General features: G+C 37.3%; 1 protein-coding gene across 4 annotated transcripts in view; it reads left to right on the plus strand.

Moving 5' to 3' along the window:
- The window catches only part of PRIM2 (DNA primase subunit 2), a 329,039-nt gene that overhangs the window by 116,712 nt on the left and 191,045 nt on the right, over positions 1-21,282 (plus strand). Inside the window, exon 8 of one of the 4 annotated variants that reach the window (XR_010413662.1) lies at positions 5,347-5,547. The exons of the other annotated variants lie outside the window; for them this stretch is intronic. The gene's annotated coding sequence lies outside the window, so the exon portion shown is untranslated. The remainder of the gene's footprint in view (positions 1-5,346; positions 5,548-21,282) is intronic. 4 annotated transcript variants of the gene reach the window in all.

A 21,282-nucleotide genomic window follows, 5' to 3' on the forward strand; every position in this document is an offset into this window, starting at 1 on the left:
CAGTCAGTTAAGCGTCTGACTCCTGATTTTGGCTCAGGTCATGATCTCAGGGTTGTGAGATTGGGCCCCCTGTGGGGCTCCAGGCTCAGCACAGAGTCTGCTTGTCCCTCTCCCCACTTATGGGTTCTCTCCCTCTCTCTCATTAATAAATAAATAAATAAATAAATAATCTTAAAAAAAAAAAGTTGCAAAATAGTACAGAGAGTTCCTATTATACTCTTTACTCATCGTTCCGCAGATATCTTACCTACCATAATACTACTGTCAACTACTAACCTATAGACCTTTTCCACATTTCACCAGTTTTTACATGTATTCTGGGTCCATGTGTTTTGTGAAATTTTACCACATGCATTAATACTTGTAACACCACCACAAAGAGAATATAGAACTTTTTCATCACGCCCAAGAAATTTTCTCATGCTACCCTCAACACCTTCCCTTCAGTTCTGGCAACCACTGATCTGTTCTTCATCTCTATAATTTTGTCATATTGAGAATATTATATAAATGGAATCATACTGTAACGGGCTTTATTGTGTTATATGTTGTATTCATATGTTGGAACCCCAACACCCACTACATTGGAGTGTGACCGTATTTGGAGATGCTTCAGATGTAGAGTATTGCAAGCCTAGAGCAAGGACAGGAAATTGGAATTGAGGATGGCAATAAAGCTCTATTGGCATTAGGGGAAGTGGGATACTTTAGGGACTGGTATATTGTTAGATCAGCCACAATGAAGTAGCTTCTTGAATTGAATTCTGCAACTGGGTTGTGTTGTGTTAAGGAAAATCAGTGCTTGATTGAGAAATGCATTTTGCTAGAAACTGTTAAAATACATGAATTTTACTCATGAAGGGTAATAGGTGAACTAATTTCTATGCCTTCATACATTTACACATAGTGTTATACGGGGTTAGTTGGTAAGTAGGTAGGGAAAACCAGAATCCTGAAGATACTGGATTAAATATCTGAGTCTATAAATAAGTAATGGAAAACAGAAAGCAATTTTATATGAAATGTTATCTTTTAACACAAATTTCTCAAATCTTGGAAAGCTATTGAGAGAAGCAAGCTAGACTAAAGGAGTAATACATATAATTCAATCCCTTAATGTAGGTTTTGAAGATTATGTAGATAATGAGTAATTTTTAAATGTATCCTCTGTTGACCTCAGGCATTTTCTTTAGATAGCTTTTCCTAGTTTTAATGGGACTAGTTATATCAAAACAGAAAAGCTTTTACATGTTGTTGATGATACATTATTATTTCAAATCAGACCACTTTCTCACATAGCATTCATAACTGTTGTGGATTTATAGATGGCAATTTTAGGGACAGTTTTAAGAGTGAATGCTCCTATACATACATACTTGTTTGTGTGCACCCACAGTCTTCCTTCAGTCCCTTTTATTTTCCCTTTTCTTTGGAATCCACATTTCTCCTTATCCGTTCCATATTTCCTTTTTTGATGTGTCCACACTGAAAATAGTAAATTGCTGTTCTTAGGTCTTCATAATCTGTAGTACAGTGGAAAGCATACTGAGAGAAGCATTGACTTTTTCTCGGGTGGTCATATAACCAAACCATATTTCTCCACTTTGTGTAACAGCTGTGAACTACCTCATTTCTGTTAAATATGTTTCCTGGAGATCAGGTAAGATTTGCCTGTTTCAGTCTTCAGTGACTAGACTATCTTGACATACTTTTTTTTTTGAGAGAGAGAGCAGAGGGGAAGGACACGGAGGGGGAGAGAGAGAATCTTAAGCAGGCTCCATGCTCAGCATGGAGCTGGATGCAGGGCTTGATTGCACGACCCTGAGACCATGACCTGAGCTGAAATCAAGAGTTGGATGCTTAACTGACTGAGCCATCCAGGCACCCCAGTCTTGACATACTTTTGAAGAAAATTTGAGCTGTTGTTTTTTTGAGAGATAATCTAGATATGTAGTCATCATGCACCTAATGATATTTTCATATAAAAGCTGTTACAGGTATGCTGGTTAAACCACATGGCCCAGATCTAGCTTTCGTAACTTCATTTGTACTTATCTCATTATTTCTCTTCTTCTTCTACATATACATTGTCTCATTCTTCTAAGTTAAGATTTCCTAAAATATATATTTGTGTGTGTGTGTATGTGTGTGTGTTTTTTTTTTTTGTAAAGATTTTACTCATTTAGGGACGCCTGGGTGGCTCAGTCAGTTAAGCGGCTGCCTTCGGCCCAGGTCATGATTCCAGGGTCCTGGGATCGAGTCCCACATCGGGATCCTTGCTCAGCAGGGAGCCTGCTTCTCCCTCTCTCTCCCTCTGCTTGTGCTCTCTCTGTCAAATAAATAAAATCTTAAAAAAAAAAAAGATTTTACTCATTTATTTGACACAGAGAGAGACAGCGAGAGCAGGAACACAAGCAGGGGGAGTGGGAGAGGGAGAAGCAGGCTTCCTGCCGAGCAGGGAGCCCGATGCGGGACTTGATCCCAGGACCCTGGGATCATAACCTGAGCCGAAGGCAGACGCTTAACGACTGAGCCACCCAGGCGCCCTGTATGTGTGTGTGTTTTTTTTTTTTTTTTTTTATGACAGAGAGAGACACAGCGAGAGAGGGAACACAAGCAGGGGGAGTGGAGGAGGGAGAAGCAGGCTTCCTGCGGAGCAGGGAGCCCGATGCGGGGCTCGATCCCAGGACCCTGGGATCATGACCTAAGCCGAAGGCAGACGCTTAACCATCTGAGCCACCCAGGCGCCCCATGTGTGTGTTTTATTTCTATATTTTGGACCTGTTTATGAGCAGTTGTGGCTAAAATGCAGTAAGACTGAAGCAGCCCTCTTAGATTTGGGTTTTCCATAGCACTTGGTTTTACCATAGGAATTGTAAGATAATTAAAACATTTATTTTATTCCTTAATATAGATGTAGTCTATTCCAAGTAATATATTATCACCAACTTAGCTTTTGTAAAAGTAAGATGAGTAGAATACTGGCCTTTAAAATTTCTTTTTCTGAGTGTGTGAAAAAGAGAATAAATAAGATTATTCAATTTGCCAGCTCTTGAACTAACTGAACTTGTAAGTATGAGATATGAGAAAACCTTCCGTTTTGGCGGGGTACAGTTATTTTCATGAAAGAAGTTTGCTTAGATTCTAGTGAAAATAGCAAAGTTTGAGAAGATTTTAAAACTTAGTATTGGTATGTTAAGGTACCAAGGATTGTATTTGGTGATGCAGGAGGACTAAAAGGTATTGAATGAGGAATCTGGGAGGTCAGAATTCTGTTCCATGTGTTCTGTGATGGGCACTGTTAAAGATGAAGGGAGTGGATACTTCATAGCTTCTTAGAGAAGGAACAGAAGAAAACCTATTTGCCTCAATTATAGCCAACTAGCAAATAAAATCTTTGCATTAAAAAAACCTCCATAAATTGGGGCACCTGGGTGGCTCTGGTCGGTTAAGTGTCCGCCTACGGCTCAGGTCATGATCTCCAGGTCCTGGGATCCAGCCCTGCATCGGGCTGCCTGCTCTGCTGGGAGTCTGCTTCTCCCTCTCCCCCTACCCGTTCTCTCTCTCTCAAAAATAAATCAAATCTTTAAAAAACAAACAAAAAAAACTCCCTCCATAAATAGATTTAAAATGGCACTAAAATAAAAATTTCATTTTTTGCATTTTACTCTTAAGAGTATGACAGTTAAAAAAATAAAGTTATTGGAAAAAATTGGAAAGAATTTATATAACTCACAGACATATAACAGTCTTTTCAGTCTTTTTTTCATTTTAAGAGCCTTATATTGTATGACTCACATGGTGTTAAGTTCTTACAAGATTGTTGTAGAACTTTGAGGAACTGACTAGTTCTTGGTGATCTACATAGTAGGCATTTGAATATTAGTTATCTGATTTAAAAAACCCTGCATTTTGCTGTGTCTTAGCAGTTAGCAGAATGCCCAAAGGATAGTGGACACCATCACTTAAACTGGTACATTTACTGAAAGTAGTTAGAAATTTTAATTGACAAAACAAATAATCCGGCTTTTCCTAAATTCTTCTACCAATAGTAGTGCCTGCCAAATCAGGAGTTGACACTTCTGATATAAGTCCCCACAGGCCAAATATAGCCAGCCACTTATTTTGTAAATAAAGGTTTATTGGAACACAGCCATGCCCATTAATTATGTATTGCCTGTGGCTGCAGTGGCAGAGTTGAATAGTTGTGACAGAGACCCTGTGGACTTTAAAGCCTAAAATATTTACTATCAGACTGCTGACCGTACTAAATGATGACACCAGAAAATGTATATGTCTTTGTATTGTTTGAAAGTCTAGAACTTTTTCCTTATGAAAAAGTCAAAGTACTGCTCTACACTGAAGAGAGCAGGGCACATGTGTTGGCAACACTTGGGATCCTTTGATGGAGGGGCAGTTTGTGCTCTTAGTATGAGGTAGAAATTAGAAATTGAGCTTTACCTTAACCGGCAGTTACAAAAACCTTACATGGCTAGCCAGAAGTTTTAATGATTAAATAAAGGTGACAGGCTAGTGTCTTTTAAGAAGTTAACAGTTAAATTATAAGACACTTAAAGCAGATGTTTAGAACTATTTTCATATTTTATTTTGTTTGAACCATAGTCTCTAGCAAGTTATTTATATTTTGATGTGAAAATCAGTTTTTATTTTTTTCCCTAAAGCCTGACTTGAGTCTCTTATGTGGCTTATCTAGAGAGACTTGGGTTTGAATTCTGTTTTCTCTATTTAATAGTTGTATAAGCAGGTAACTTCTCTGTGCCCTAATTTTCATGTCTGTAAATGGGGATAACAATAAGACCTATCTCTCATAGGGTTGTTGGGTTAATACATGTAAAGCACTTAGTACAGTGCCTTATATTCTGTAAATGCTTAAGATAGTTAGTATGGCTTGCTTTTATAATACCTTATTGCAGTCTCTGTTATTGAAAAAATTTCATGAGAATTTGCCCTGAACCGCAGCTCTTTCTGTAATGGCAATAACTGTCAAGTGATGCTGTTCATATGAGATATGGGAGTTGAAATCCAACCAAGGAGGTACATTTCTCAAGTAACATGCAGATTACCCAAATAGTACAATTAATTTTAGTTACTGAGTAATGAATTGAGGCAAATTTTCTTTTAATTCTTTAAGTTTTTCTTTTCATTTCCTGCTTTCAGCCATTTAAATATTTTTCTCCATCAGCTTGAGTTTCTGCAAATGGGGTATATTTTTTAATATATCAGATTCCTGAGTCTCTGCGTTGACCTCATTGAATCCAAACCTTAAGGGATAGACCCTCAGTGATTCTTTTTTTTTTTTTTTTAATTTTTAAAAAAATTTATTAGAGAGTGAGAGAGAAAGAGCGCATGAGCTGGGCAGAGGGAGAAGGAGAAGCAGACTCCTTCTGAGCAAGGAGCCCGATGTGGGACTCTATCCCAGGACCCTGGTATCATGACCTGAACCAAAGGCAGACGCTCAACCGACTGAGTCACCCAGGCACCCCCGACCCTCAGTGATTCTTAAGCACATCGAAATTTGAGAACCAGGTATGGAGAACAAAATTATTTGAAATGTAAACCATTAAAAGCTGAACTGTGGAGGAGATGAAAACTGTTGACAGAGAATGGGTTTCTGTCACTGTCACAGAATTTGTTGAGGTTTGAATAGGGACTTTGGAGGTCATGATGTCAACTCTGTGACCATTGTGCCTCTTTCTTGCTATCTTTGTTCTGGGGCTCCCTTTTCTCTCTCACATCATACCCTCCCCTTTTTAACCTCCAGCCTAAACTGTGCTTACACTGAACTAATGCTGTTAAGACAGCCTGATAATTCCAACAGAAATTTGGAAAGTAGGGAGAAAATAAATACTTGAAAGAAGGGACAGACATTGTAAAAATACATATCTGAAACATGAGCTTCTGTTTTAAGAATCCTCTTGAAGAGACTGAGGAACTTTATTGAGCCTCAGATCCCTTTTTTCTAGCAGCTGATGAGCTGGTCTGACTTACCTGGCCAAACTTTGCCTCCAGTTGTGATCTCCTGAGCACCTTCTTATTTATTGCTACATCAAGGCTGTCTACCTGCTCATTTTGGTTCACTTCAAGACTGTGCCTACTCCCAGTTTCCTTCAGAAATTTCCAGACTTTATAGATCTTCCCCATTTAACTTCAAGATTCTCCCCAAATTCAGTATTTTTTGTAAATACAGGTGATTAATACCTAAGGAATCTTTTTTTCTTTTAAAGAGATTTTATTTTATTTATTAGAGAGAGCGCGCACATGAGCAGAGGGAGAGGGGAAGCAGACTCCCTGCTGAGCCTGGACCCCCCCCCCCCCACGGGGTTCCATCTCACAACCCTGAGATCACAACATGAGCCGAAACCAAGAGTCAGAGGCCCAACCAGCTGAGCCACCCAGGTGCCCCAATACTTAAAAACATCTTAATGAATACTAGATTTACTACTTCTTTACTTTTCTGGAGCATTCCACTGACATAACTCCAACAAAAGGAGTTTTCATTTTCTTGAGTAGGCCCTCTGTGTAAGAGAGTATCACAATATAACAGTACTTTATCTGCATGTTAATTTGTGTTATTGTCTTCAGAATTCGATACACTAGAGGAAGGGCAAAGTTCTTTTTTTTTAATTTTATACTTTTTTTTAAAGATTTTATTTATTTGACAGAGAGCGCGTGTGCGAGAGAGCGTGCACGCACAAGCAGGGGGAGCGGCAGGCAGAGGGAGAAGCAGGCTCCCCGCTGAGCAAGGAGCCTGATGCTGGATGCTGGGTCCTGGGATCATGACAGAAGCCGGGAAGGCAGATGCATAACCGACTGAGCCACCCAGGCACCCCAGAGCAAAGTTCTTTTGACATGCAAATTCTGGTTCCCATTATTATGGATAATTGAGAGTTACTCAGTGACTATCACTGTAAAGTATGTCTGTAGCAAATGTTGCAGGGATTGTCAGGGAATCTGAATGCTGGTAGGGGCTCTTTCTATGTCTCCTGACTATGGATAGGCCTGCGTTTAAACTATTCTATTCTTATTTTCAAAAGTGTCTAAGAAGGACAGTTTCACAACCTGTTCTGGTAATCTGTTCCAATATTTAATCAGCATTATGGATTCATTTCTTCTCTACCACTGTCAAGCTGTATTGCACATGAAGTTTCTTTTAAATATTCTTTTAATGCTGATTGATTAAACTTGTGGTCCATTTTGACTCAGATCTTTCATTGTTCCCACCTTTGTGTGACTAGACATTGCCCACATTGTTTCTTGGGTGTTTATTCTTTTAATTCATCAATGGGCTTTATTAAGTTTCTTGAGTGTAGTGACTGATGATTTTTAATTTAGAATTCTCTGGAGCTGCTGATTGATTCTTCTTGTCAGTAGTTGGCAAATTACAGAGTCTAGCAAAAAAACTATGCCATCCTCTTTTCATTAATAAAATTGGTTCTAACTTCAGCTTTTAAGTTTTAAATACTTCTCCCATCTCCTCCTTTTGTTCTGTCCCATCCTCTCTTTACATGTTTATCTCTTCCCTGGATTCACCCCCTCCCTTTTCATGTATTAGAATGAGGAGGCTAATACTTGATTTCAGAGCCTTTGCTGCGTTCCCCAACAGTGGTTTTGACTGGGTTGTATTTTTAAGCACCGTGGGGACAGCTTTATTTTGGATGAAGAGGATTTGAATGAGTAAAGGTGTGAAAAACTACATCATATCTTATAAATCCTTATAAGGTCCCTAGGTCTCTTCCAGAGCATAATGTGATTTGTCAGTTGTCACCTTTGTGAGCTGCAGGTGTCATTAATCATGAGAGAAAAATTCCTATTTAAATGTTTGATCATTTGTCTTCAGAAAATGTGATTTTTCAACTTTTTTAGAGTCACAAAACTTATAAGCAATAATGAGTTGGATTCCCATTGGCAGTGCTGACTGCTGGGGAGTGTTCATGAGTGAAATACAGACTGACTTGTCTTACACTGGATGCTGCTTACCTAAGCCCTTAGGGCCTTTGAGTTGTGCATTAGGCTTGAATGTTGATGTGCAAAGGTCCTGTAATGAAATATATTTCTGTGTGGTACGTTTCATGTAAGGCTTAGCCCTTTTTTGTTGTTACGATGAACAGATTTACTTTAATATTGGCCAAGAATTTGAGTGAAAAAATAAAATTAGGACATTTTTCCCAGAGATTTTTTTCTTATATTTAATTGATTTGCACAAATCCTGTGAATCTTTTTTTTTAAAATTAATTAATTTATTTATTTGACAGAGAGAGAGAGAGAGACAGCGAAAGAGGGAACACAAGCAGGGGGAGAGGGAGAAGGAGAAGCAGACTCCCAGCTGAGCAGGGAGCCCGATGCGGGGCTCGATCCCAGGACCCTGGGGTCATGACCCGAGCCGAAGGCAGACGCTTAACGACTGAGCCACCCAGGCACCCCCAAATCCTGTGAATCTTGTGTGTGTGTGTACATGCCTAACAAAAATTATTCTGTGCACTGGTTTTGAAGTTGGAAGAAAGTGCTACTACTTTAAGATTCTCTCTCTCGCTATTGCAGTTTTTGTAGAACTAATCATGCAGATTGGGATTTTTTTTTTTTTTTTTTTTTTTTTGCTTAGTGGTCAAGTTTGGGATGCTGTCATTATATTCCCCCCCCTTTATTCACTCATTCTTTGTCTTGTTACTCTGTTTTCATCTAGTTGGCTCTTAAACATTCTTACTCAAGCTTTCTTTAATATCCTTTGCCTAGCAGAGGTAGAGTGACATAGGTTATAAACATTTTTTGGAGGGGAGAGTTAAGACCTAGATTTCATTTTTTTTTTTTTAAAGATTTTATTTATTTATTTGTCAGAGAGCACGAGAGCGAGCAGCACAAGCAGGGGGAGTGGCAGGCAGAGGGAGAGGCAGGTTCCGTGCTGAGCAAGGAGCCCGATGTGGGACTCGATCCCAGGACCCTGGGATCATGACCTGAGCTGGAGGCAGATGCTTAACGACTGAGCCACCCAGGTGCCCCCTAGATTTCATTTTTAATGTAGAGTTTTATGAGATTAAGCAATTGAAAGAGAGATGATGTATACACTGGCAATTAACAAAGGCCCCTGGGAAGGAGTTTTAAATATATTTTTTCCCCAACTTTATTCCCTATTCAGATGGTATTGGTCACTAAAAGAAATTAAATGTTTTCCTAATAGAATTTTTAAAATTGGTTTTAAAAAGTCTGTTTTCAGTTTTGAAATTTTTTAAATGTAGTCTTTTTGCCTAAATTGATAAATTGAAAGGTCAGTACTTATTTTTCTCAAACATGATTTATTCTTTAAGATTTTTTTCTGAAACCTCAAAGAATGCAAGATTTCCCTTTTACTAGTGTATCAGTAACCAAAGTTTTTCCCTTTGAAAGTTAAGCTTTACAAGCTTTACTACTTTGAAACAAAAAACCCTTCAAGGGAAGGATTATTGTTTGGGGCTGGGTTCAAATACTCTTGAATTTTAGGGAACTGTGAGGGAAATAATGAAGAGAAGGAAAAATGTAGTTAAAAATAATATGGGAAGTGCTTTACTGGCTCTTAAATCTCCAGTGAAGAGGTGATGGCCTCTAGAATTACCTAGTAAGCCTAGCCTGCAATTTGAACTTGATGAATGTGAGCATATTTTAAAATTAAGATATTTCAGAAATCATCCTAATTCTGGGTGTTGTTGCATAGAAGTTATATTACCTCGAGAGTGAAGGAAAATGGAATACATTTAAATGCTCCTTGAGAGATTTAGTTTAGAATGGTCATTTTCTGAAACTTGGAGATTTTTATGGATCTATTTAAGAGCAGTGCTTATTTATATGAGCAGAAAACTACACTGTTTCCAGGGGAGGGTGGTCCCTGGCTCTCTTACATTTATTCTCTAAGTTAATGAACTCTGTATGTTGCTTTTGAACTTTTTAAGGAAATGTTGCATCTTAGGATAGAAATCACTTATTCACTATTGGTTTTAGTTCAGCATATGGATTTATGATATGGTTTAGATCAGACTCTCTTTTTTGGTTTTGTTTCTGAAAAATTTTAGTTGCTCAACTGCTAATCACATGGAATAAAACAAAAAAGAAAAAAGAAAAAAAAATTTTAGTTGTGGTCACTTTGACTTTGGATAGGTTGTTGGAGGTTTTAGGTATTTTTTCTTTTTAGTGGAGTTGGCAGTATTGTATGGAAAAAATTACATATTTGTTTTAACTTTTTTCTTTGAGTCTAAACTCGGCAAACCTATCTCTTTCTCAGAATTCTCCCTATCCTGTTCAGTAGTCTGAATTATTTTATTGCCTTTCTCTTATGTTGAGAGGGTTAGACTTCCATGAACTTTGAGGACAGATAAATTTTCCCTTGTGAAAATGTGTGCAAATTATGTTACTTCATGTGCTTTATTTAAGATTATGTAAAATATGTTTAAAACAGATGCCAAAATTTTAGTTTTCATGCATCAGACATTGTAGTTGAATTTTTTGAAGCATTTTTTTTAAAAAGCTAATTGTTTGGTTTCCAGTTTAAAATCCAAGCTTATTGGGGCGCCTGCGTGGCCCAGTCGGTTAAGAGGTCGTGATCCCAGGGGCCTGGAATCGAGCTCTATGTCCATGTCGGGCTCTTTGTGCAGCAGCAGCGGCAGCCTGCTTTTCCCTCTCCTTCTATCTGCTTCTTTGCCTGCTTGTGTGCTCGCTCTCAAATAAAATAAGATCTTTTTTTTTTTTTAAAGATTTTATTTATTTATTTGACAGAGAGAGACACAGCAACAGAGGGAACACAAGCAGAGGGAGTGGGGGAGGGAGAAGCAGGCTTCCCGCCGAGCAGGGAGCCCGATGTGGGACTCGATCCCAGGACCCTGGGATCATGACCTGAGCCAAAGGCAGACGCTTAACCGACTGAGCCACCCAGGCGCCCCTAAATAAAATAAGATCTTAAAAAAAATAAAATTCAGGCTTATTTCCTAAATTATTTTAAAGCAGAAGACTTTTGAATGATCATGGTTCATTTAAAAATATTTTAGGGGTGCCTGGGTGGCTCAGTCGGTTGGGCGTCTGCCTTTGGCCCAGGTCATGATCCCAGGGTCCTGGGATCAAGTCCCTCATTGGGCTCCCTGCTCAGCGGCGAGTCTGCTTCTCCCTCTGCCCCTCCCCCCTGCTCATGCTCTCTCTCTCTCTCTCCAGTAAATAAAATCTAAAAATAATATTTTAAATTATATATATATATGCATGTATATATATTTGTCTGTTTGCTTTTTCTTTTTCTTTTTCTTTTTTTTTTTTTTTAAAGATTTTATTTATTTATTCATGAGAGACAGAGAGAGAGAGGCAGAGGCAGAGGGAGAAGCAGGGTCCCTGCAGAGCAGGGAGCCCAATGCGGGACTTGATCCCAGGACCCTGAGAACTTGATGAATGTGAGCGGAAGGCAGACGCTCAATGGACTGAGCCACCTAGGCGTCCTTGTTTGCTTTTTCTGATGACTAGAGTAATACATGTTCCCTTTGGAAATTTAAGAAAATACAGAACAGTGCCAGTAAGAAAATTAAGATAACTTAGAATTCATCACATAGAAATAACCACAATTTACATTCTGGTAAATAGCTTTCCATTACCTTTTTCTTGTATTTTATCTTTAGGAGAACCTTCTAAATCAGGCTTCCAACCAAGGATTGTGTAAAGAGTATTGATTATTTTTTGACAGCACAAGAGAAATGTAAGAAAAGAAATTAGAGATTAGTACTTTGTTTGGGATCATATTCCCCTTTAATTTTCTCTTTTGAAAAAGCAGTTGTAGTTGTTCGTAGACAACTGATTTACTTTGAAGCATATGCATACATTCCTGCATGCCCTTGACTCAAGAGCTTTCTCTGGGCTGCTGGAAATCCAGTACCTTGACTAATCCAGTCTTCATGGAATCTCTTGTCATTCAGAGAGTAACTTTGACTTTTGACGGGCAGCACCTTGAATGATTCCATCAACTAACAAGGTTTTACAGTAACTGTATTTGTTGACCAAATTAAATTGCTTCCCAGCAGCCTTATTTGTTCATTCTCTGTAAAGCTCACTCTGTCTAAATCTTTTCCCCATAGAAATTCTGAGAGAAAAGTCAGACCTTTGTACTTGCCATTTAACACCAAAATTCAAATAATACCCTTGTGCAAAATAATATAGCAGAACAGAAATCCATGCTGGTTTGGCATAAACAGCGTCACAGCCTCTCATTGAGTCTAATAACATCAAGAAATGTGTGCATCTCAGACTTAGCATCTCTGTGAAATCGACCACAATCATAGGTTGCTATTTATTGTTTGCTGAAGTCAAATGCATCGTCATTTAATAAGAGTCAGTGATAGCGTTATGACTGTAGATGCATAGGTCCCATTGCTCATTAACCCACGTGTTTGTATGGGGTTTTCGTATCTCTGGGGACTCGTTCATTCTCAAGCTTAATTTCAAGAGAAGCCCGATCAAGAAGAGAATCCTCTGCCAGGTGCCAGAGCTGTCGCTCTCTTGCCTATGAGTTTTTGATTCTGCCAAACTTAATGGTCAACACTGTTTCCCCCCCTAGCTTTTTGGAGCATACCAGAGAAATTGTAATAAACCCAAAAGGAGAAAATGAACCAGTATATTAAAAAAATTTTTTTGTTGTTTTTTTCACACTGAAAATAATGATTCCTATAAGGGAGGCAATAGTGTATAGTAATATGTAAATGATTTTGAGTTTCATCAGTATTTTGTTTAAGCAGTTAATAACAATATGGTGGTTGCATAAAGAGGCCCCTCATTCTCTACAGACATGGTTCCTGTTTTCAAACAGGTAAAATCACTCTCAGGTAAATATAAAATGAACCTGTGACAAAGATTTTATTTAACTCACAAAATTGATGAGGAAATCAGTGCAATGTTATTGGCTGGTTCAAAGAGCATTTGAGAAGTTAGGCATATATATGGGCAGTTTAACAAAGGGGTGTCTGGATTAGATAGAAAATTGGTTAATGCCCAAGAGAGCCGTCAATCCAGATGTTTTGCATCTTGAATAAAAATCTACAAGTTAACAAGTGACTTCAGTCAGTCTGAGACTTTTATCAAGAGTAAACAGTGAGTTGCATTAGTCACCTTTGCTTGGTGTGCCTTTGCCCTCCCCATTTGATGTTAAAAAGATGTTCCCAGATGTTTTCCAGGTTTTGGGTACTTTTTATGATATAAGGAAAAGGAAAAAAATAGAAGGGACATGATGTTTGCTTTTACAAACAAGAAAATGAAGGGAAACAGATTAGGAAGAAAGAGAATTGATTGGGCAAGGAATGTTTGTTTTGATAGTGTTTGATGTAAAAAAAAAAAAACCAAATACATTTCATGTTAAAGAAGAAACATCTACTTCTCTTCTTTCCTAGTCTGTAATGTAGTTGCTTACCCCAAAACCAGTGGAAAAGCTTAGGTATTGTTGAATCATTCATGTTCTAGGACCTATGTTTGTTTCACAGCTGAGTAGAATGAATCTTTCAGTAGAACCACGATCCAGTTAACATTTGAGCAGTTGACTTATTGAGTCATTTTATATTTTGATTCATTTTTGAGACCCAGTGCTGTTGTGAGAAATAAAAATTGTTTAAAAAAAAGTCTTAAAAATGTAGAAAATGGCCATGTAATTCCACTAATAATAATAAATAAACTTTATATTAACTCTGTGATGTAGAATCTTTGATGCTTAGGAGTGAGAAGGATTTTAGAGGTCATCTCTTTATATGGACGAGGAACATGAGTCCCAGTGAGGTTAAGTGACTCATTGGTTAATTCTGGACAGAATGAAAACTAAAATCCATGTGTCTTACTTTTGATTCAGTGCTGTGGTCCATACATAATTGTGAAACATTAGCACTTAGAAAATTAAAATTCTTATTTAATGTTTATTGTGTGACTATTATTTTGCTACTCTGTGCAAGGTATCTAGCTGAAGAGACTGAATATTAGTTTTGATTTTTAATTTTTTTTTTTAATTTTTACTTATTTGAGAGCGAGAGAGCGGGAGTGAGAGAGAGAGAGAGAGAGTTTGAGCTCGAGCAGGGAGCCCGACTCGGGGCTTGATCCCAGGTCCCTGAGATCATGACCTGAGCCGAAGGCAGACGCTTAACGGACTGAGCCACCCAGGCGCCCTTGAGTTTTAATTTTTTAATTTGAGGATAGTTGACACACAGTGTTACATTAATTTCAGGTGTACAACTTAGTGATTTGAGAAGTTTATACATTATGTTGTGTATAGCTACCATCTGTCCCATTACATCACTATTGTAATATCATTGACTGTATTCCTTATGCTCTTTTTATTCCCGTGACTTCCTCATTCCCTAACTAGAGGCCTGTATCTCCCTTTCCCCTTCAACCATTTTGCCCAATTTCCCACCCTCCTCTCCTCTGGCAACCATCAGTTTGTTTTCCGTATTTATAGGTCTGATTCTGCTTTTTGTTTATTCATTTTTTTTCCTTACATTTCTTTTATGAGTGGAAACATACAGTATTTGTCTTTCTCAGTCTGACTTATTTCACTTAGCATAATACCCTCTGGGTCCATCCATGTTGTCTCAAATAACACGACCTCATTCTTTTTTTATGGCTGTGTAATATTCCATTGTGTGTGTGTGTGTGTGTGTGTGTGTGTTTGTATACCACATCTTCTTTATCCATTCATCTTTTGATGGCCACTTAGGTTGCTTCCATGTCTTGGCTATTGTAAATAATGCTGCAATAAAAATAGAGGTGCATATATTTTTTTGAGTTAGTGTTTTCATTTTCCCTGGCAAATACCCAGTAGTGGGATTATTGGATCATATAGTATTTCTATTTTTTAATTTTTTAAGGAATCTCCATACTGGTTTCCACAGTGGCTGTACTGATTATTATTTTTTAAAGAACCTGTAACACAGGGAAGGTCATACAAAGTATTAAATGAGTGGTTAATGGGAATACGTGCTATATGAGTTTATAAGAGGAAATGGTCAGAGTTGAAGGTATTAAAAAGGTAAAAAAAACCATGAAAAGTAGCACATGTAAGTGCCCGGAGGACTAGAGAATTATGATCAGGGAGGCATTTGTTTTCTCTAAGGGGGAAAACTTGGTGTAGCCCCTTGCCCACTTTTGTCACCTCATTTATTCCCGGTGGTATTGTATTGCTTCTGCCATCGGTATAATGATTTCACTTGCTGGTACTGTTAAGGGTTAATTTAAATTGAATTTTGTTTAATTTATTCATGTATTTAAAAACTTACTGATATTGTTTCGGGTTGGTGGCTATACATAATCCTGTCCAATTATATGGTATGCAATGACCTAAATGTGTATTTCCTAAAATAATCACTGAGTAGGAATTCTAGTATTATGGTGTCTAATGTTAAATTTCTTTCTGTTACTTGTAGGAGTGGGAAAGTTGTAAAAAACGGTAGAAGAGTTCCTAGATACATGCTCATTCTGCAAGGGCATTTTGTACTTTAGTTTTAACAGAGAAGTTAACAATTTGATTGATGTGTTTATCAAGGTTTATAAGAAGTAAAAGCTAAAATGAGTATTTCACAATTCTAATTGCTTTTTCACAATTCTAATTGCTTTTGCTTGGCTCCTCTCTGTATGTTATGCATTTTGGTTTTTAAATATTTAAAATTTCATCTCTAGTGTAAAGTGGAAGTGATATCACTTAGGCTTTCTGTCAGTGATAGTCCTCCCTGCTCCCTTTTTAAAGCAGAGTAATGTTTGTGTTGTGTCTTTCTAGCATTAAGAGAAATCATTTGCTGAGGTGATGATTTCTGTAAGTGCTAAAATCTAGAGAGTGAACACTTCTAATGTGTGACGTCATATTGTGTGTTGTATGGTGGATATAATTGGTAATTCTGCTTTCTCCTGTTGAATGTAGAATTTCTGTCATGTGTCTTTTTTTTTTTTTAAGATTATTTATTTATTTGAGAGAGAGAGAGAGAGCATGAGTTGGGGGAGGAGCAGAGGAGAGAGAGAAGCAGACTCCCCACTGAGCAGGGAGCCCGATGTGGGGCTCGATCCCAGGACTCAGAGATCATGACCTGAGCTGAAGGCAGATGCTTAACTGACTGAGCCACCCAGGCGCCCAAGACATGTGTTTCTGAAGTGGTATTTTTTGGTAGGTTTAGACAGATTGCAGAAGGGTGGGTATCTTTGTGTTTGCCAACATTCTAGTGCTGGAAGGGATTCAGGATGACTCTAGGGTATTCTTTCTTTTTTGTAACTGAAGAAAATGAGACTTTATCTTGGGACAGAAACAGAAGATCTTATCTAGGGACAGAATTAGAAGATTATACACACACACTTCCCCCCAGATGCACATATACACACATTGTAAATATTTTTATTTCTATCCATGTGGGTATATATAATAAAATCATGGCTTCATAATATCTTCAATTCTAACCCAGCATTTTGGAGTTCTTTTTAAAAATTTTCCCTGGCAGTGAGAAACACAGCACCTATTGTCCTTGATATATTTTTTTATTTGATCAATCAAAAAGAATTTGCTGTATGTAGATCTCCCAGTAGCCATGCTGTGTTGTGGCTTACCACTTCTAGACCACCTCTGCCAGTGCCCTGACTGGTCTGGGCCTCTGCAGCCCCCACCCCTTTCTCACTGCTGCATCCTTACTCACCTCAGCCGTTGTGCTGACTCCTCCATGCTGGAAACAAAAAGGAAAGCAAGATGGAAAGGAAAGGGCAGGTTATAATTCTTTAATATTTCCTAGATATTACTCTTAGCCCTGCCACATTTTCTTCAGAATTTCTTTTATTTCCAAGATTCCTTCATACATGGTAGCCTGAGAATCTCCAGGTGCTTACTCATTCCTACAGTCCTGGTTACTATTTTCATAGAAGGGAAACATGAAAGGCTTGTGTTTTCTGCAACCCAGTGCAATCTTTGTTTACTAGAGAGAATGTGGTTCTTGTAGCAGCCTAATACCTGACAGTTATGGGTATATGTGTTGTCACTGATGGTCTAGAATTTATTTCTAATGGTGGAGAGTGGCTCAACCGTAGTCTTTCCAGCTCTATAATTCCAGCTTCTTCAGCATGTACTGACACACAAAGCCATTTCTTGGTATTCGCTTCCTTAGATCCAGGGGCTGGGTCAGAAGTTGTAGCTCTAGCCAGCATTGTGTCTGAAAATGCCTCTTCTAAAACTTTAGCATCCCTATCCTTGAGGATAAAAGAATCCTTTCTGTTACTAAACATGTGGTCTTACTCTTTTTCATTTCTCAGAATGAGAGTGACATTTCTTTTTAGTTGGAGGTAAATGTATCTCTTCACATCACTGACAAAATTCAGAGTTAGGGTAGGCTTTAGGCCTGGTGGGCCCTGGCTCCATTTCTTTGTAATTCTCTTGGCTCTGTTCTCTCTGTATCAGCTTTGATCTTGGGTAACTTCCTTTATCTTAGCAAAATGGTTGTAATAGTTTCAGGTTTCGCTTCCACATACCACATGGTCCAGAAGGAAAGAGAATTAACATTTTGGTTTTATGTGCATTGGAGCAAGTCAGGTCATGTATTTATCCCTGAATCAAAGATTGTAGCAAGGGGCTGATATTATGCTGATTGGCTCAGGCTAATTCAGACCTACCCTTACAGTTGTGGCTGCAGTCCCTTTCATCCAGACAGCAGAGATACTACAAAGTAACATACTTTTCATGGAATAGTGATTGTAGCTTCAGCTTTCATAGCATTTAGGGCAATGTATTTATTCATTAAAAATATCCTTGAGAAAAGATTTTTGTGTGGGGGGAAAGGCAGTCGTGGGGGTATTTTTAAAAAAGATTTTTGTTTGTTAAATACTAGTATTAAAAAAATGTTGAATTATTTATGTCTTTAGCTTATTTCTCTGTCAGTATTCTTAATTTTAAGTTCCAGGGTCAATCTTAATTTTGTGGAGTAGCTGTAACTCATATATAAAATGGATAACAACCATTTAAGCTGGAGGAGAGATAAAATGGAGTTTAAGATAGATGAGATTTCACTCTTTCATTTGTAATACTTTCATGAAAATATGTTTGAAAGTACAATGTCTGAAAGGTAAGTTATAGAACATGTTAAGTGGATGGTGGATTGTCTCAGTTCCTAGAAAGAGAAGAAATAGAATAAAATCCCTTATTCGGGCTTGTAAGGGGGCTGCTTTGTTGGGCACAGGCAATGAGGTGGGTAGATGAGAACCATCAGGAATATCCATTCAGTTATTAATGGGGACAAGGTCCAGGGCTACTTGTTAAGCTGCCCTTGACCTTTAAATTTCTGCACAGGACTTTGCTAGTTTCCTGGAGTAGATCTTGGGAATGGGATCTGCTTACTCCTCCCTCAAGATGAGTCCAGACTCAGCTGGCCACCTCCATTTCTCATGTGCTAAGCTGGTTTACCCACCAGTCTACCGTTTGCTTGTTTACTAGGCTGCATCTACTACTGGCTGCACCTTCTATAGGTACAGAATGGTTTAAGTGTATTGGTTGTTCACCCTTTTGATTGTGTGGCTGACTAGGAGCTGTGGCCCACGGCCACTGCCCAGCATATGAGAATATCATACCGCATTATCACTAGCCCAGGGAAAGATCAAGTTTCAGAATTCTTAAGTACAGATTTTACTGAATGCATATCCCTTTCACACCATTGTAAAGTCGAAAAACTTTAAGTCAAGACCATCATAAGTTGGGGACCATCTATATTAATCACTAAAGAAAAATAGTTGGAATGCATAACCTTTTGCTTTTGGCGTTATCCTAACTGACAGCAAAGACATTCCCAGACCTCCTGGGGTAACTTTGGAGATAGTTCATCTTCAAGTGTTCATGAATATTTGTTTCATTTAGTTCTGGGAGGTGAAATAATCAGATCATTATTCAGTTTTCTGAAGTGAATTTCAAAGAATGAAGAAATACTGTCTTTGAATGTATGGCAAGCATTTTCTAAAGTGCAAACCACCAAGACTATTTTATTAAGACAGTGCTGTATAGAAATTTTTATAGAAAAATTTAACACTTACTAAAATGTGTTTCTGACAAGAGATTTTAATCAAAATATATTAACTGAAATCCATTCACTTTTAAAAGATATCTACGTTTTTCATATCAACAAGAGTTTCACAATACATGTAATGATAATAGAATGTTCACTTGCAACTTGTGGTTTCTTTGAGACATTAGCATAGTTTTTGAGAGTAAATTCTGAAGTAGGGTGGGGATTGAATGGGAAGAGGACAAGTTCAAAGGAATGCATTTTTGTCTAACAGTTAACACTTTTGAGGATATGTTTTATATTTGGGATTATGTGAAAAAAATTTAAACCATCTTTAAATCAAATCGAGGTTTATGTTTTCATTTTGATCAATAGGGCTTAATTTGGAAAGCAAACAGTAATGGGCTGATATATATGTAAATTTCTATCTAAGGGTTGATAATTTAGCTTTAGGTGCTGAATTTGTATCAAAGAATTATGATCAAATAATTTCTCATTCAGTTGGCAAATATTTGCATTAAATAGTCGTCTTGAACAATTAAAATTACTTTGTTGTTCTTATGTTTGACTTTAAACTTCAGAAACTAAATCTTCTAATTGCAAGGAGAAATAAAATGACAAAGTGTGTCAGGATTATTTAATTATTTTATGTAGATACAAAGCCGTTTACTTTTAGGGAGAACCATCATACCTTTTAAAATGTAATCAATCAACACCTTTCTTAGAATTGCTTTCATTCAGCTAATGAATAGATATTTTTATTCTTGAAATATTGCAATTTTTATTCTCCTTATTAATGACCCTCCCTACATATGAGTAAATAAATCATTGGGCTGCTAGTAGTTCTAAGTGGTTTTCAGAGAGTATTTAAGTGCTTGTGATCACTAAGCAAAGGAGTACTATAGATTAAATGTGTTGTAAACCACACATGAAAGCAATGTCTTTTTTTATTATCTGTAACTTTAATGGAAAGAAAATGTTAATTTAGGGTAATGAAATAGACCTCCAAGTATGATCGGTGAATAGACCATTAGGTTAATTAAAATGAGGATATGTATCACTGCTGTGCTGAAACTATCATTGTGGAAGAGACAGATTCATTTAGTGCTTGAATAATAAAATTCAGGATGTGTCACTCCCAAACTCGATTTACCACACAAAGGAACAAGATTGATGACAAGGGTAATTTGGTTTTGTTTCATTTACTTTTACCTGTCACATTACTTGTCATTCTAGAGAGCCTGTCACTTAAAGGTGAAAATTTATCCAATCTTTTTAAAATCAATTAAGTATAAATTTTGTTACTTTCCTTTCTGTCCATCATCCTAGCTGAATTAAACACAAAAACAAGATTTAAGTAATAAGCAAGCGTACAGATTGTAATATAACTTTCAGAAAGTTGCAGCTTTAAATATTGATCTGCAAAATTGCAACTGAAACCACCATGACAACTTTTTGGTTATTAGTTCTTTTCAGTGCCTAATTCCCAAACCTGCTGGAAACTAATTTTGTGTACTTTACTATCCACTTGGCCAATTTACTATTTGAATTTACTAAAAAAATTCAGTGCTTCAGTAGTGTACCATAGTTTATAAAAGATTTTTGAATGCTTTTTGTTTCTTCCCTATGAAAAATCTTAGCCTTGTGCCAACCATAAAGTAGTTTTTCAGTAAGTACCTCCTATTTTGATTTAAGAGTCTTGGCATGTGTTTAAACAAAAATCTGTATACTCTTGAGCTATTCAGTTTCACCCAATTTAATATATTAATTTCTATTCAGATCTTAGATCTAGAATTACAGCATCTGGCCTAAGAGTCAAGCAGTGTAATTATCACCAATAGCTTTTTGTCTGGGATCTGAAGTATGAATGTATGTATTAAGTAATTTATAAAGCAGTCGCTTTCCCCAACCAGTATTTTTTGAATTCCAGTTCTGAGCCCAGTATTATAGTAGGAGCTTTCATGTGCTTAAGGCTTTCCTTGGCTAAACCTTGTACATGATCAGCATGTGTTTATAGAAGAATCCATTTCTTTCCTTAGCTTTACAGATAACACTTTTTAGGAAGGTGAGATGCTCTTTTTCTCTTGTTTTTATCCTCTTGATTCTGGGAAAGTCTTTTCCTATTTTTGCCTTAATTCTCTATTTTTCTGAAATATATCTGGGTACTATTTAGTAGGATGTATTCATTGAATTTATGTAAGTGTATATATTTAATATCTTTGATTATAGTGAACATTAACTAACTTGGTGTTAGTTAATGTAGGAAGAAACTTGA

This window comes from Mirounga angustirostris, unplaced genomic scaffold (assembly GCF_029215605.1).
Source record: "Mirounga angustirostris isolate CCGP_5_RB_7025 unplaced genomic scaffold, mMirAng1.0.hap1 SCAF_8, whole genome shotgun sequence".
In the NCBI taxonomy this organism is placed as follows: Eukaryota; Metazoa; Chordata; class Mammalia; order Carnivora; family Phocidae; genus Mirounga; species Mirounga angustirostris.